Raw genomic sequence first — 18,194 nt, 5'->3', positions numbered from 1 at the left:
GCCTGCCAGTTTTTTTTTCTTTTTTAGAATCTGCATATGCCTCACCCAGACACACTGTAGGCCACCCACAACAAGTATAATAGGCTGTCAGGCTAAAGAGAATCCCTTCTGGGGGGATGAGTTGGACACCCAGACGTTTGCATATTGACTTATTCAGAGTAGAGATAAACAGGGACGTAGAAAGAGAATGTCCCCAGCCTCCACTGGGGAAAACTGGCCACTGAGCAGCATAGACAAGAGGAAGGAGTAAAATCCAAGTATAACATGGGAAAGAAGGTATTGCAGAACAAGAAACCAGGAGGGGAGACTGTGGAGGGAAAAGACTCAGAGATGTGAGGGAAATGAGTGAGGTGTGCAGGATTCAGGGTGGGTTTGGGAGGGTATGAGTTTTGCGGAAAAAAGATGTTAAGGAGTTTCTGAAAAAAATGGGATAGAATTGTAAATTCTCAAGAGTTTTCCCTTTGAGGCAAAATGAAGTGGTGGGGAGCAGGGCATTTTGTGATACCCATGATTACTGCTCAGTGTAGGATGGCCTCAGGGTAAGGACTTTGTTTCATTTGACTCGTGGCCCCTGCTATCCAGCAGGATGTGGACACAGAGTTGGCGCTCAGTTAGTGCTGAATGAATCAGCACCTATGGTAGGAGGGGAGTCATCTTGATCCATGGCCCCTGCTATCCTACACCATGAATGCAGGGAGCCCAGAATCCCAGCTGCAAGGTGAGGGTGGAGGTGGTTGGGTGGGGGAGACAGAAACCCCCCACTAGCCAGTGCTGTGTGCTGGAAGGAGAAGCCCTTCATCTCTTAGCACTGCCCACAGGCACCCCCAACCCACCCCGCTCCAATCAGCTAAGGGGCGAAGCTGTGTGCTCTGCACTAGGGCAGGAGAAAGGAGGAGAGGTAGCAGTGGTGGGATGTTCTCTCTCCAGGGGGGCTGAACCTGCCCAGACCTCTCTCAGTCTCATGCCGCACCAGACTATGTGGCTTTCCATCCCCTGTCCCTCCAAATATATCCTTTTGTTTGCCTTTCTTTTAGTTTTCTCAGAGTCAACTTGGACTCCCACTGGTCAGTATGGGCTCACCAAGATGTTAGTCTAACACTATCACAGACTAGAATCAGGGCAAAGACTAAGGACCAGTACTGAGTTTTCATTATGTACGAGACACAGTGCTAAGCATTGTACATGTCTTCTCCAGTCTTCATAATAACCAGGAAAGATGTTGTCCAAGTCCATGACGAATTGCATGAAGATCAGAGTAAATTCACAGCTTGCTCAAGATAACCTCGCTAATAAATTTGGTCTTTCTGGCTCTAAATCTCCTCCTATAAAGCCACGTGGGCATTCAGCCATTTTGATATTAGTTTTCAGGATGATGATGGGGTGATAATGGTAGGGAGGAGGAAGGTGACAATAATCATTTCTATTATTTTATCATGATAATACTGACATAATTATAGATGAGAAAACTGAGACTCAGAGAAGTTAAATCACTTGCCCAAGATCACAGAATTAGTAGATGAATCCTTAAAATACACCAGAAAACTATTTAGAATGTGCCACATTGCTGATACATAGACATAAATAAAGACTGAAGAGTGGAGGGTGATGGGTTAAGGTTTAAAGCATACATTTTCCTCCTACACCCAACATGTTGCATTCAGACAAATTAGTTGTTTTTATGCTAACCAGTAGATGTGTTAGGTATGCTGTATGGCCTTATTGCAGCCATTTTTGGGGACTGTTTCCATGTCTATTTATCTTATTCCACCGCCTTGGGATCTCACCATAGAGGGATGGAAGGGAATGAACAAGTCTGACCAGAGATCCAGCTTGGAGAAGAACCCTTGGTAGCAGAAAGTAAATCTCAGCCATTTAATATCAATTTTCATTTCTTATTGATCCATTTTATTTTCCTTTTATAGAAGAGGAGCGCCCCTGCAGTCTAGCTCATCAGTGGACCTTTAAATGTTTCCTATTGATCTGTGAAACTATTGTCTCGGTCTGCATTATCCCTTTCGGAGACGCCCTTTGCTTTTGGGTCATGTTCTGTATTTAGCTGGCCTTCCCAACATGACTTCTTTTCTGGGAGCAGAGAGTAGACATCATGTGCTCAAGCTTACAGATTGATCTGATGTGGTAATGCTGCTGACACCTGTTTTGGGGCTCCAGAACGTCTTCAATTCTGAAAAGCAATGGGCAACGTTGGTAGAGGGGTGAGGGTGTAGTGAGGACCCAAGGGTGTAGTGAGGACCCAATGGCCTCATTCCAAAGGAGTAAAGTAAGGTTAAAAACAAGAACTGCCCTTTAGTGAGCACTTTCTCCTTGCTTCATCCTCACAACAACGATGGGAAGAAAAGTTATACAGATGTGGAAACTGAGGCTGAGACATATGTAGTTGTTTGTGCAGACATACTCAGCTTTGAATCGTTTTACTAGAGCTTGTCTATGAAATCCTTGTCTCCAAGATGAGAATCATGATAGAACGTTCTAGGGGCATTCTAAGGTTCCCATTAGGTGATATACCTGAGGCCCTTTATAGAGTGTCCAGCACAGAGGGCGTACCCAGTAGATACCTGATGAACGAAAAGATTCCTCTTTCAACCCATCTGCTTATAAAATTCATTTGTCTCCTCTACTCCCGTCATTAGAGGGAAATCCATTATTCTTTCTAAAACTAACACTTCCCATGAAGCGTAGCTTCCAGATTATTTTTTTAAAAAGTATTTAAAAATAGCTAGTTTAGTGCCTGGCATACAGTAGGTGCTCAATACATGTTGGTTATTTCATTTATTCTTCCACCCATGGCTCCTAAGAAACTGTATGACTCCTGTCTCCATCATCCTCAGATTTCCTTATCCTTTACCTTCAGACACAATCTTCCTAACATTTAACATTCTTTTTTTTCTTTCCAAATTTTATTTTAGGTTTGGGGGATACAAGCACAGGTTTGTTACATGGGTAAATGGCATGTTGCAGGGGTTTGGCATATAAATTATTTTGTCACCCATGTAATGAGCATGGTACTCAATAGTTAGTTTTCTGATCCTCATTCTTCTCCTGCCCTCCACCCTCAAGTGGGCCCTTGTATCCATTGTTCCCTTCTTTGTGTCCACGTGTACTCAGTGTTTAGCTCGCACTTATAAGTGAGAACATGTGGTATTTAACTTCTGTTCCAGCTTTAATACACAAACACTATTAACCTCTTTCCAATATTTTTTTTCAGCCATACTCCTTGAGCCTTCATCAGCACAAGCTTCCTTCCTCACGGCTCACTCTTTTCTTCTCAGCTCCTAGGAATTGCGTCTGACTTCTCCTAAGCTCCTAGCTCTTCAATGTTCTATTGACCTATTCGTTTCTTGACATTCATACTTGTCTTTCTCAGCCTCTCTCTTGCTTTTTATAATGTTCATTATCCCCTCTTACTTGACAAAGTGCTCTCCTCTCTTGGCTTCTGGGTCATTTCATTAGTTCATTCATTTATTCACTCACTCCACCATTTTCATGTGCCTTTGTGTGCTATAAGAGGCACCAGAATTAAACATAGCAACTATTCAAGGAGCATTGAGATACGATGGTATACTCTGGGCTTTCTTCTCTCTTCTGCCCTTCTGTCTTCTGTCCAATCCTGAAGGATCCTTTCAGCCTGCCTACAGTTGTCATCTCTGCAAAGACATCCTGATCATCCTTAGACTGGGACCATTGTTTCTTTTTGTTTTCACTGTTTCTATTCATTCAGCTTACTTCAATCATTGCCTATATCCCTTGAATGGAAATTCTCTAGTTTTGCTCCCAACTCACACTGTGCGTTCCTTAGAGGTATGGAATAGGCACGGCTTAATAAGTATCTACTGAGTTCAATGGAATATTGCCAGTAACTCCTTCACTTTCTCCCTTGCTTGCTCTTTTTTATTCTGTTCCATAAATGGATACATGTCTTGAGAAGTTCAATCTTTGTCTCTTCATGCTCTTTAGGTGGTTTATTATAAAACAAGCTGGAAAAGACATACTCTGTTTATTCCATTAGGGTCTCCAGCTATTATCTTGTACACAACCATACAAATAGAAACTTACCATTCTTTCTCACCTTGGCCCTCATTTTCCAGGGCAGCACTCATACATCCTTAACCAGGAGTCTTCTTCACCCCAGTCAGTTGTCTCTTGCATTCATTTCTCAAGGCTGCTATAACAAATTATGACAAATTGGGTGGTTTAGAACAACAGAAGTTTATTCTCCTGTAGCTCTAGAGGCTGAAAGTCTGAAATCAAGGTGTTGGCAGGGCCGTGCTCCATCCAAAGGTTCTAGGAAATCATCTGTTCCATGCAACTCTCCAAGCAGCCAGTGGTGGCCAGAAATCCTTGGCGTTCCTTGGCTTGTAGCCATATCATTCTGATATCTGCCCTTCTTACCTCTGTCTGTGTCTTTACAAGGACACTAGTCATTGGATTTATGGATTTATTACCCACCCTAAATCATTATGACTTAATCTTAATTTCATTATATCTGCAAAGACCCTATTTACACATAATCTCATATTCTGAGTTTCTGGGAGGACATGAATTTTGGGAGGACACTACTCACTCTCCATTCTTCAATCTGTCTTGCTACCAAAATCACATTACCCAGTCACTGCATGGTCGTATCCTTCCAGGCCTCAAAAAGCTAAAAACAACTTTACACGTTCCCACTTTCTTGACCACCATAAGCTGCCTAAGCAGTCTGTTTTCCAATCATAGTGCACATTAATTTTAAGTACTTAAAAGAATTATGACCCCGATAAACTGTAAACTCTAAGGGAATAGAAATCTAGTCTGCCTTTTTTATTCCCATTTGCAAGCATGCTGCGCAGCTTGTGTGTAGGTGTTCAACTGCTGTCTCTTGAATGAAGACGTGGTGAGTTGAGCCTCAGTTTCGAGTCCTCTACCTGACTTTGAAGAGTCCTCTATTACCTGTCACTGCACCATCTGCTCCCGTCAGCATTTGCTGAGCAAAAATTAGGTGCTCTCAATAAATACTTGCTGGTTGATTGATCAATCCATCAACCAGGTTTCCTGCTCTGAAGCGTTTTTAATCTGGGTCTCCAGAGGGGTGAGGTAAGGGGCATAAGAGGAGTTAAAGATGGACAGTAGAGACATTTGATCAGCATTCCCACCTTAGAACTTCTGGGACTTGCCCAAAGTTTCAATTTGCCTGAGAATCCACTTCTAGTCCTTCAAGGAGAAATAAAAACAATGACCGTTGGAGCCGTGGAATGTGGGGACCAGTACATGGACATGAAGATTCATACGAAGAATATGGTATGAATTAAGATTCACGTTTCTCTGCAGAGAATGTTGGAGAAAGGCAGGGTGCTGACTTCAGTTGGAGAGATGCCAATAACCTGTATTCTCACCTAGATCACCAATAGGTCTGTGCCAGCAAAGAAAGTTTGTGAAAGTTACACTGGATGGCCACACATCTTCTAATACACACCACCTTGGCGTGACTTGCACCTGGGTCTTTAAAAAATGATGTTCTAAGACTCTGGATGAGATTGCCCCTAGAATGAAGCTGAGACTACTGGAAGCAGCTGTTTCTGATGTAGCTAATCTTTCTGTCAGTTGGCTTCTGCAGAAAATGTTAATGTCTACCTGGGATGATTACAAAAAAACAAAAAGAGCAGAGGAGAGATTGGGGTACCAATCACTTTACTGTGGAATTTGGTCATAGGCCATCACAATTGTTAGCCACACCTGAGTCAACTCCCCTCCCCAAGCTGATGTGCCCTGAAGCAATGAAGTTCAGACATCTAGTAAGTCAAAAGACACGTGCATTTACCGTTTTATTTTTACGTGTTGGTTTTTCTTTTCTAAGCATCCTAAGTCACCCATCCTCTTAGCACTTATTTTTTTTGGGGATTACAAACTAAAGCTGGCTTTATTTTGTTTCGGTTCCCTTGTATCCATTTCAATAGAATCACTAATACCACTCATTTTCAGATTTTGTGTGCTTAATAGATTGGGAATATGAGGTCATGTGTCCAAAAAGATAATTATCATTCTGGGCAATGATTGAATGGTTTCATTGTCCTCAAAATATACTGCAGTCAAAAACGACTTTTGTTATGGCATTACCTGATGTGTGTGTGATTCCCAAAACTTCACATGACTCAATTTGCCATTCTAGAATAACAAAAAGTTAACTTTGCTACAAGGAAAGTGGAATTTTAATAGCAGATACATCTGTATTATCAGGAAATGCAAGCTATGCAAAAATTGTATTAACTACTAGTCTATCAGATCCTGGTGAGTGAGAGTTTATCACATGTATCTATAAGTTACTGAATTTATTTATTTCCAAAATTCTCATCACTTGGAGCTGCAGGGATGAGCAGCACCTCCCCTGGCTTTCTGTAGTAAGAACATTAGTTGACAACACTTCTTCCACAGTCTCTTTTACTTCCTGGAAGCAGAGAGGGCCCCAGCTTTGTGCTCTCCCGGTGGAATGTGGATGTGAACTGAGGTCACCATTACCACAATTCTTTGAATCCCAAAAGGACTGACATAAAGGATTCTTGGAAAGAATGTCCAGCTTCAGCCCAAAGCAGGAAATAGGAAATGCCAAGGAGTAGGTGCATAGATTAAATGATGATGAGCAACCTAGAACTTTCCTTTTCACTATTTCAACTCATCACGTTGCTGCTGAGCTCAACATGGACGTGCCAAGAGTGGCCCCACTTAGAGGTCTGCCTCATTGTGTGGCTGTGTAGCTTCCATATGGCTCCAGACTTCCCACCGCTCCTGACCTAACCACAGCAGCACCCAAGACAACAGGGCACCATGGACAGGGTTTATGTTGCCATCTCTGGCCAAGCATGTTTCATTCTCTATTTGCTTTCTATCTCTTCAACATCCCCCTCATCTCTCATCATCAATCTGCGTCAATGTAGCATTAATCTTCAATAATAATCAAAGATGAGACCAATCAGTCAAAAGACTGGATGTAGAAACTGAAACTTTTGGGTATGAGTCTCACTGCATCATATACTAGGTGAGTGAACCTAGGTAAGTGACTGAACACCTCCCCGCACTACCAAGCCTAAATGTCCTCCAATAGAAAACAGGTAATAATACCCACCTGACACAAGCTGAGATTCAAAATGCCTGTACCACAGGCCGTAATCCAGGGGCAGGGTGGGAAAATCACCTTTGCTGCTGAACCACCTGCTCTCATTGTGATGATAATCTAAAGTAAGACTGGCGAAGCATTTTCTGCACTATCTGGATGATCCTTTATATTTAAAGAACTGCCATTGCATTTTAATGCTGATGGTTGCAAAGAAAGTTTGCAAGATCTAATAGTAATTTGATTGGCTCTACTAGTGAAAAAGGAATAAAAGGGAAATAAATTTAAAATGATGCAGTGCTGTCAAATCAATGCCAAGTTACACCATGATGCCCAGTATAAATGGGGAGCAATTGTGGGACAGTTGAGTCATCATACCATGTCTAGGCTTGGTGAATGGAAATGTCCTGTACAGCAGCATTCAATATCGCTTTTGCGTAGTAAGTTTTGAATCAGTTTCATCAAAACTGTATCGTCTGTTGTAATTAAGTAAAATTTATATAGCTTTGTTTGCATTAAATTTATTAATTTTGTTTTATAGTTTATTAGCAGCAATAAGCATTGGGAGGTAAAACAGAATTTTACTTTCCAAATATTTTTTTTAAATGTCATACTAAAAATAATATGTCAGATTTTTTTCTGTGCTGTAAATGGATTCTGTGCATAACTAAATTGGGGAAGCATTCTAATAACATACTTGACCTTCTACATAGTAAATGACCCATAGAAGATACATAAGAAATGCTTAGTTTTCTTTTTGGAGGTGTGTGTAATAGCAGTGTATCTTCCACATGGTGAAGGATAGGAAGAATAAAAAAAAAGAATAGTCATAAATCTGTCTATTCATCACTTTTTATGTGCACCTAGTAATATGCTAAGGATGTTGCTTAGATTGCCTTTCTAATCTTCATAACTATTTGAAGACACAGGATATTCTCCACTATATCACATTGCCTTCCTGCCTTCAAGGATCTGACAGTCTACTCAGGAAATGACTCAAGCATAGAAATCATTCATTTGAGGTTATGAATGTTAAATGCTAAAAGAAAGGTGTGTGAGAGCTCTAAGAGGAGAGGGATCTGTCAGGGTGGGTTGTCTGGAAGGTATCATGAATTGAGGGTCAGATCTCGATTGACAGCATTGCAGGAATGTTCAATCTGTCCCTCCAGACTCACTGTTCCCCTTCTGCACCCTCCTCTGGAACCCCAGGAAGCACCTTTCATAGATGATAACAACAGTTTCTCTTGCCAACTACCTGGCTTCCCTTTGGGCTCCACCAAAGGGATGGCATCTTCTTGTTCCACAGAAGCTTGGAAAAAAGTTTTCTCTTTTCAGAGGTCATCTTCTTCTGGAAGTCTCTTAGTGGGTTTCATGGCCAGATCACTAGTGGGACTGGATGTCTAGAATGGAGGGTCCCGTGAGGGTTCCAGAGCAGTTTCAAAATGATTTGCATGGTGTTGCTTTTCATACATTTAGCCTCTAGGCTGCGTGCGAGGCAGAGGTGTATCCACTGGTGTCCCCTCAGGAAATGCAGCTTTATCATGAGCATGTAACATGGGCACATAAGATAGCTGCCTGCCAATATCAGAAAGTTGGTTGAAATCAATCAGAGGAGAAGCCAAGCCAAGATCTTGGCAGGGGGGGGTCAGGCTATTTATTCCTTGGTATCCCCCTTCTTGACAAGTTGGCTGTTCTCTCTAGTGAAAGCCAGAAGCTGGGGGGAAATGTATCTCCTCAACCCCTATCCACGCCACTGTTTGTTATTTATTCCTCAAGTCCCGCCCTCACCTCAGTTAAATATCCCTTTAGTAAACGCTCCTCCCACTACCCAGTTTTTGTATGTATCTGTTTTCCTCTACCCACTGCCTGATACACAGAGAGATGGGGTGATGGGGACCCCATACCAGGGTTCTCAGGTGGGCAGCGGGTGGGGGCTCATCTAGGCAGGTACGAGGTGTATGTTAAGGTGCAAAGGATGGTGAACACTGAATAAAAATAATAATTATTAGTATTGGCATTTGCAAGCCTGCTTTTACCTAACTGGAAACTAGGATCTTTAGCTCCATAAGTTTGAATCCTGGAGAGACCAGAGCATTGCCACTTCCATTTTCCATGGGAGGAAACAGAGTCACTGCTTAGGCCTAAGGCAGTTTAGCTATTAAATAGCAAGGTCAAAATTCAACTGAGGTTCTATCTAATTCTGTCTCTGGATGCTCATTCAGACCTCTTTCAACCTCTCAGTGACAGAAACAGTCTGATGAGAATAAGATAAATACTGGGCTCAAGTACCCAAGTAAATATCCCAGTCTCCAGTGAGGGGACTCAAAAGGAAGAAAAGACCTTATACCCACCTACCCTTAGATCACAAGTGTCCTCTCTCAGGCCACCCCTTAGAGGAAGGGCTAGTGGAGCCATCTCTTTTGTAAAAGAAACTTCCTTGAGCTCCTTTAAACTGCAGAAAGCACCCCGCCATGTTAACTGGAACGCCCTTTCCAAATGCAGCCAGAATCAGACTTTAGAAACTCTCTGGGCTTCTCTGAGTTAATAACTGTCCATCTTGCACCTGGCTGGCCTGCACGCCTCTGGGCCCTGAACTCTGGCCAGCAACTATATCTGAGCTGGGGCCCACCTGCTCCTTGGAGAGCTGAAGCCTCCAGAATGAGCATGCATTAATGTGATTTCCTTGTGGTTAGGATGCTGAAAAGGCCTAGTGTGGCTCTAGGAGAAAATCATGGCATCAGGCATGCAGACCTGGCAGAGAATGTGCTGGAAAACCTGGCTGTGTGTCAAACTTTTAGAGAAGGGAAGAACTTGCATCAATAAAATTTGTTGCATTTTTAAATGTTTTTACGTGTTTGTTATTAAATTTTTGGGAAAGATAGTACAGTTTAGTGAAGGAGGTGAAAAACACCGTTCCCCATCTTGAGTATAACATAGGAATTTTTTTCTATATTTCTGTATAAATGCATATACACATTTTTTATTGTGAAAGTGTACATCCTGTTTACTCAAAGTGGGGTCCATGGAAGGGTAGCCCTGGAATCATTTCAGAATGCATTGGAAATGCGTAATCTTGGGCTGACCCCAGATTTACCAAATGAGAATTTTAGCAAGCTCTCCAGGTGGTAGAAGGGCACATAGACTATAAAACTGAACAGGGTCCAATGGTGTGAATGTGCCATGAATAATTTCATTAATCTCCTTTTAGCTCAAAAAATTATGCTTTGTCTAAATTTTCATGGTCACATGCTACAATACAGTGAAAAATGCTACAAAATAGCCTTTTCCATTCAACTTTGTACAAACAATAATGATGGTGATCACCATTATTACTATGATTTATTGAGTGCTAATTACTTGCTAGGCCCTGTGATGAAAGCTTTATAAGAATTATCTCTTCTCATCCTTATCATGGCCTCCTACAAAGGGGCTATCTCTCATTTAGAAGTGATGTTACAGAGGCATATTTTAAATAAAGTATTTCAAATAATTATGATATTTTAAATATTGATATTACTATGACCGATGATAACGGTGATAGCACGCATTGTTCACATGCTACAGAGACTGTAGTAACTGCTTTATGTTCATTTTCTAAATCTGAACTTCAAAGGCTGAAGAGGCAAGTGTTACTATTAACCTCTCAAAATCAAGGTAAAGAAGCTCAGAGGTTAAAAATCCTGTCCAAGGTCACATCTCAAGATCACAGTAGAATCCCAATCTGGACGTGGGCTTGCCGGGTTCCTCCATGCTCAGTCATCATGGTGCAAGAAGAGGAACGTGCTAATTTGCTATCAGTTCTTCAGTGCATCCTTGGGGCCTCACCTCTCTGTCACTGTTGAGCTCCTAAGCAGGCCATTCTTCTCCCTGGTCCTTTGTGTGTGAATAGAGAAGGGGATTCACCGCACTGCCTCCTGGGGGGGATGGGCTTAGAGAACAGAGGATTTGTTCCTAATCACACATCTCCACAGCAGAGCTGCAGGCATCGGAATCCTCAGACATTCAGACTGGCCAGCCGTGTGGCAAATATCCCAGGACTTTGCTGGGAACAATGGGCACTGAACTGCAGGTGACCCGACCTGCTAATCACTGCCTGATTACCAGCTAATCAGTGCCTTGTTGGGGACACTGAATCCCAATTCCCTTTGGACTGGGCTGGGCCTTGGCAGACAGTCACCTGGTTAATGTGCAGGGGCGAGGCAGAGGGTCATGTGCTCCAGTGCACGGAGTGGCCAAAGGCCGCCTTTGGGGAAATGGTCACGGGGTCTGTCTCTCCCTCTGATCCTGGGCAACTATAACATTTGTCAACAGCATGGAAGTGAATCGAGGTGGAGAAGTAAAGGCCAGTGCCTCTTTCCTGAAGCCTATGGAAAAAACAAGTGAATCGACCTTTAAAGGCACAGAGAAAACAGAAGTGTTCTTGTTTCAGAATTTCTCAAAAGAAGATATCATCTAGGAGGGTGAATTAACCACTGTCAAGAACCCCATAGCTACCACCTCCGTAATCAATATAATCACCACCTCATCACTCTTATCACTTCTGTCATGGTAACCATCACCCCACCCCCATCCTCACCACCACCACCTCCACCACTACCACCACCCCTACCAACACCAATACCATTATCACCACCAGCAACAATGCTTCTATTTCCACCACCACCCCACCGCCACCCTCATCACCACCACCACCACCACCGCACCACTACCACAACAGTTGCCACCCTCTCTCCTACCATGGCCTCCACTACCACCACCACCATTACCACCAGCACCATCACCATCATGATCATCATCATCCCTCTCCCACCATCACCACCACCACCACCACCACCAACACCATCATCATCACCACTGCTGTCATCATCACCACTGCCTCCCCACCATCACCACCACAATCACCACCACCACTACCATCACCCTCATCGTCACCACTGCTATCACCATCACCACCCCCTCCCCACCATCACCACCTCCATCACCATCACCCCACCCCCACCTCCACCATCACCACCACCAACACCATCATCACCATGCCCTCCCACCTCCCACCAACACCATGTCCACCACCACCACCATCACCACGACCACCATCACTACTTCTGGCCCTGCTGCTACACCACCGCCACCACCATAGTTATTACTACGACTACCAACACTGCCAACACCGCTACAACCATTACTACCACCATTATCACTATTATCACCACCCACGACACCATCACCAGCACCACTTCTACCACCACCAACACCATCACACCACTATGAGGACAACCACCTTCACCAATTACTTATCATCAATATCAGCACCACCAAGAACAATGAAAACAATACCGTCACTGCTGTTCCCACCACCATAACACCACCACGATAGCTGCCACGCCTAACTCATATTGCCATATCCCAAGGAAGCAGTTTAGTGTAGTATTTTTAAAACACTGGTTTGAGAGTCAGATCAATTTAGGATCTATTCTAAGAAGTACTAGTTGTTTGAGTTTAAATAATTAACCTTTGAAACTTAATTCCCCCAAATAAAAAAAAAAACAGAAACAGTAATAGAGCCAGCTCATAGGAATGTGGCTCAGACCGAACATTTATCACAATGTTTGACCCAAAAATCAATGAAAGTTCACTATCTTTATTATCTTTATTTCCGCCCCAACTCGTTTTTAACACACAGCTGCTCCCCTAGCATTTTTGCTAGAAAGTGGGTGAGGAAAGGACAATTTATCCCTTTATTTCTAAATCTCATGGGACCCTCTAGGCTGCCTGACATCCCTTAGAAGCAGGGGTGTGGTCATGGGAATAAGGGCTGAAGAAAGTTCCAGATTTGGATTCAGCTGTCTGGGTTTGAATCCAGATCTGCTTTTAAAAGCTATCTGACCTTCAAAATGTGTCTGTCCTCTCAGAGACTTCCTCTTCTGAAAAATGGGGAAAGATCATCTTTTCCTTGAAGCATTTGGGGAGGATTCTATGAGATAAGATAGAGAAAAGCCCCAGCAGATGATGGGCAGAGAGTAGGTACTCAATGCATGGAGTAGACTTTGATTTGCTGATATTTCAGTTTTGAATAAATAATTATAAGGAAGTGAAAAACATATGCACTGCTCTAGAGAACCTTCTACTGGGGAATAAAATCAAGTCTTTCTCTCTTCCAGATGGAGCTGAGCCCCACACTCTAACCGGTTCTCTGGGCATACTGCAAAGGTCTAATAAAAGGCACCTTTGCCCAGTTGCTTCAATTCTAGGAAGCTGTTCAATGTTTCACTATATTTCTCCATACTCATTGGAAAACAGCTCATCAGGTTAGTTCAGTTGAATTATTGCTCCTTGGGAGTTTTCCAAACCCTGGATTTCCTTTGGAGAGAGCTAGATTCTATTCCATTCTTGGAATTCAGCTCCTTGCCCCTCTCTGTGACCCCTGATCGCAAATGCGGTAAAAATATCCTGCTGCCTCCTGCACTAAGAGAGGACTCCCTGGCCTTCTGCTTAGAGATGGAATCTCATCTCTTGGGATTTTCAGAGCAAGAATGTTAGACAAGCTGTCCGTTTTCCTTCTTCCTTTCTACATTTTGGTCACCGACATTTTGGTAGCAGACATTAGCAATAACGGATACTCTTAAAAGTATACATATGGTAAGAAGAAGAAAGGGAAAAAAAATATCATTCTATCCAATCACTTCTGGCTTCTCCATACCCTATATGAAGCATTACTCAGTAGATTTTGTTAACCACGGTGAAAGAACTTTCAGCACAATTCTATCCATGGCCACTTATCACAGACCACATATGGGGGAGTCAAAGGAGACAGTGAAGAATTCTCAACCCACATAAACAAATTCCCTAGAATTAATTTTAGCAAATGCAGCACGTGGCTAGGGCAATTCTCAAATGTCCTAAGGAACACCAAGACAGGTAGACTGTCAGCCAGAGGTGCAGTGTTTCATGTTCTGAGTTTTCTTTCTTGTAAAAGTCTAGACTCCACTACCAAGTGAGAAAGAAAGGATGCAGGAAAGAAAATTTATTACCAGATAGTCCACAAAGTCTCTTTCGAATCTTTTCAAATTTCACTTCCATCTCTATGGTCTTGAGTCTTTTGTCAGGGTGGACTGACCCCTCTAATTCCCCACCTACCTGTGGATAGGACCTAAAGTCTTCTTTGAGCCAAGTGCTACATCAAGGGTTTTATTGCCATTTAATTCTCCAAGAAACCCTGATTGCTTTGCCTTTTGTTATTTTTTCACCCAGTACTGCGTTTTTAAAAAACTTCACATACTGCTAATTAGTGATTCCAGATAATTGTTTCCAACTGCTGCATGGTATTCCGTAAAGGGCACCTCTTCAATTTACTTTCCCATTTCTGCAGCTAAGGACCCCCCAGTTGCCTCTGTGGCCCAGCAATCACAGGTCTTGGCTGCATGAAATCCTCTTAGATTCCCTCTTCTGGACACAAGTGGGGATTCTTTCGGATATTCTGAAAGGGAACTACTGATCTAATGTACATAGATGCTCAATTTTTGTGAGCTTATTCTTTAGATTGGCCTCACTTCTATAATCCTAAGAGCTGGACATGAAGAGTCATGTGTTCTCACATCTTAGACTTGGTATTATCCAACTTTCCCATTTTTACCAATCTGAGGAGTATAAACTTATAGCTCATTGGATTTGGTTTGCTTTACCCTGATTTTGAGCTTTGTATTATTATGTGAACCATTTGGATTTTTAAAAACTCTGTGATTTACCTGTCATATTCTTTGCCTCTGTTTATTTTTGCTTGTTTGTTTCTTTTTTTATTTTTATTTTTGAGACAGAGTCTCGTTCTGTTGCCCAGGCTGGAGTGCAGTGGCACGATCTTGGCTCACTGAAACCTCTGCCTCCCGGGTTCAAGCAGTTCTCCTGCCTCAGCCTCCTGAGCAGCTGGGACTACAGGCACACACCATGGCACCCAGCTAATTTTTGTATTTTTAGTAGAGACGGGCTTTTACCATGTTGGCCAGGCTGATCTCAAACTCCTGACCTCAGGTGATCCGCCCACCTCGGCCTCCCAAAGTGCTGGGAGTACAGGTGTGAGCCACCATGCCCAGCCCTTTTTCTTCTTCTTTCATTCATTCTTTCTTTCTTTTTTTTTTTTTTTTTTTTTTTTTTTTTTGACAGGGTTTTGCTCTGTTGCCCTGGGTGGAGTGCTAGGTGTGATGCTAGTTCACTGTAGCCTTGAACTCCTGGGCTCAAGCAATCCTCGAACCAAGTAGGTTGGACTACAGGTGCACACCACTACACCTGGCTAATCTTTTTATTTTTATTTTTGTAGAGATTGGATCTCACTATGTAGCTCAGGCTGATCTTGACCTCCTGGCCTTAAGTAATCCTCCCACCTTGGCCTCCCGAAGTACTAGGATTGCAGGTATGAACTGCCATACCCAGCCCTTTGCCCCTATTTCTGATGGATTTTATGATCCTTTCTTGTTGACTTACAGGTTACCCTCATATGTCCTATACTGGTTGTTAGTCAATTGTAAATGTTGCACACATTGTGTTTCAATTTTTTAATTTTTAACTTCATCTTTACAATCTTTCATTAAAAAGAAATCCTCAACTTTTATGTCATCGAACACTTCATTTTTTTTTCTTTATATATGGTAATTTTAGGTCTTCTTTAGAAAGTTTCTCCCCACCTCTAAGCTGTAAAAACACTGTTCTAAATTTTCTTTTGTTAACCATAAGCTTCATCTCATACTGGATATCATATACATCTGGAGTCCACCTTTGTGTACTACAGAAATATAGATGTTATTGGGCCAGGCGCGGTGGCTCACACCGGTAATCTCAGCACTTTAGGAGGCCGAGGCGGGGAGATCATGAGGTCAGGAGATTGAGACCATCCTGGCTAACACGGTGAAACCCCGTCTCTACTAAAATACAAAAAATTAGCCGAGCAGGGTGGCTGGCGCCTGTAGTCCCAGCTACTTGGGAGGCTGAGGCATGAGAATGGGGTGAACCTGGGAGGCGGAGCTTGCACTGAACGGAGATTTCGCCCCTGCACTCCAGCCTGGGCAACAGAGCGAGACTCCATCTCAAAAAAAAAAAAAAAGAAAAAAAAAGAAATATAGATGTTATTGTTCTCCATATAGTGAGCCAGTTTCTCAATACCATCTACTAAATAATCTAACCATTCCCAATGATTTTTAAGCCATGTCAAACATATTTCAAGTCCTCATTTATAAAGAGGCCTGTCTTCTAGGCCTCTGTTCTGTTCCCTGGTCTCTGTTTTCAAGCCAGAAGGTCATTTTGTAGGATAAGCCCCTCCTCCATATTCCTCTTCTTCACAGTTGGCCTAGCTCTCTGGGAGGACTTTACTCTTCTGTATCCATTTTAGCATTAATTTTTCTGTGTTCCACAACAATAAATTTCAAAAAATACATCCAGCTGCATTGCGTTGCGTTTTCCTTTCATCCTTTAAATAAAACAAGACTTTTTTCTTCAGATGTTTTTCAGGTGTAAGCTCAGTCTTGGAGACGTGCTCTCATTTCACATTGTAAGTCAAGGTGAAGGGTGTAACTCCAGTGAGGGACACTGGCGCTTTTCTCCTGACCAGCACTGTCCCAGGCCACCCAGAGAAGCCTTAACTTTGGTGCTGGGTTGGGATAGTTCTGTTAATGCCTGATCCCTTCTTGAGTGATGACTCTGCTCGGGAAACTGTGCCTCAGGGCTCAGATTTCCCCCCATTTAAGCTTGTGGCTTCTTGGCCTGGAGCTTGTTCCCTTCCCAAAATGTTTGTTAGTGCAGTGGCTTTTTATGGCACTTTATGGAAAAATTAAGGGGTGGGGGTGATGACCGTATTCTGCAAATCAGCCCGTCTTTAACCTTCGTTTACTGGAATTTGAGTCCTCTGCATACCTTGTTGGCAGAAAAAACTTCAAATATATTTTTTTCCATCCAAGCTCACAATTGGAATGTTCTTTACCTCTTAACTCAGGCCAGGACAAATGTGGCCCAGGTTCTGAAAAACAGCCTCTTATTTAAAAGGCTTGTACAGCAGCCTTTGCACAACATTTACGACTGCAGTTATCTACACGTGGATCAGGAGGGGGCCTGGCCTGTGAGAATCCGAGCACAGAGGGCACTTCATCCTGCAAATTGCTCAGGCAGGCAGTGTTGGTGAACTCAGCCCTCAATCCCCCGAGCCCCTTTCCAGCTTTAAAATCCTTCCTGGGAAACTACTGGATTAGAAAGGAGCCCTTCAGAAGGTGGCAGTTTCTCCACTTCTGGAAAAGGGGGTTAGGAGACTTAAGATACCACCTAGTCTCAGATAAAGGGCGGGAAGTCAGAGATATTGGCCATGGTACTAGCAGAGGAACAAAGGCCAAAACAAGGTCTTCCAGACATGTCATGTTTTTCTTAGAACTAGGGCCTATATTACACACAAATTTGAGATTATCTCTGACATTTATCTAAAATTAACTGTGGTTTTCAAATGAAAAACATTTAGGGGAGGATCAGATAAGAAGGAGGCCTATTTATAATACTTGCCACGGGGAGGGAAAGGGAAGAGAAAAAACAAGAGCGAGAACAAGAGCGAGAGCAAGACAGAGAGAGAACGAGAGAGAGACAGAGATCCTTAAAATGATACTGAACATTCTTGCGACACCATAAGCCATAAATCTGACTCTCTTTCCCTGCCTTTTATGAATAACAGAAAAGAGAACTTTTATCCTGATCGGCCGTAGTTTCTTCAAGAAAATCCTTCTCCCAAGTAGAAGGCTGGATTTCCATCTCATTCTAGATATAGCCCCAATTCGGTTACAATCATTCTGAACCACTGAGTGTGGCACAAGTCAAAATGTTTGTTCCTAGAGATTGAGATATTAGTCAGTGATGTCTGGCTCTGAAATGGTTATTTATAGGTTGAAACGACCTGGAGCAGCCAGCAGAGTGACAAATGAGGAAGAGGACAGAATCTAGCTGAAGAAGCTCTGGAAGATACCATTTGAAGTCTGAGTGCTTGGACTCGCAAAGAAAGCACGTGAGTACACACTAGCACTTGAGCTCTTCATTTTAAACAGAATAAAGAATGTACTGCTATTATTGTCATTTT

The 18,194-nt window shown here is 42.7% G+C and overlaps 1 long non-coding RNA gene across 1 annotated transcript in view; it reads left to right on the top strand.

The window, feature by feature from the left end:
- LOC129492834 (uncharacterized) overlaps positions 1-13,407 on the top strand; it is a 45,061-nt gene extending 31,654 nt beyond the window's left edge. Inside the window, exon 6 of the long non-coding RNA XR_008660966.2 lies at positions 13,261-13,407. This is a non-coding gene — a long non-coding RNA (uncharacterized lncRNA). The remainder of the gene's footprint in view (positions 1-13,260) is intronic.
- The last annotated feature ends 4,787 nt before the right edge of the window (positions 13,408-18,194 follow it).

The sequence above is a fragment of the Symphalangus syndactylus genome, chromosome 11, assembly GCF_028878055.3.
Source record: "Symphalangus syndactylus isolate Jambi chromosome 11, NHGRI_mSymSyn1-v2.1_pri, whole genome shotgun sequence".
NCBI lineage: Eukaryota > Metazoa > Chordata > Mammalia > Primates > Hylobatidae > Symphalangus > Symphalangus syndactylus.
The sequence above is the reverse complement of the archived record's forward strand: the minus strand, read 5'-3'. Positions and strand labels throughout refer to the sequence as shown.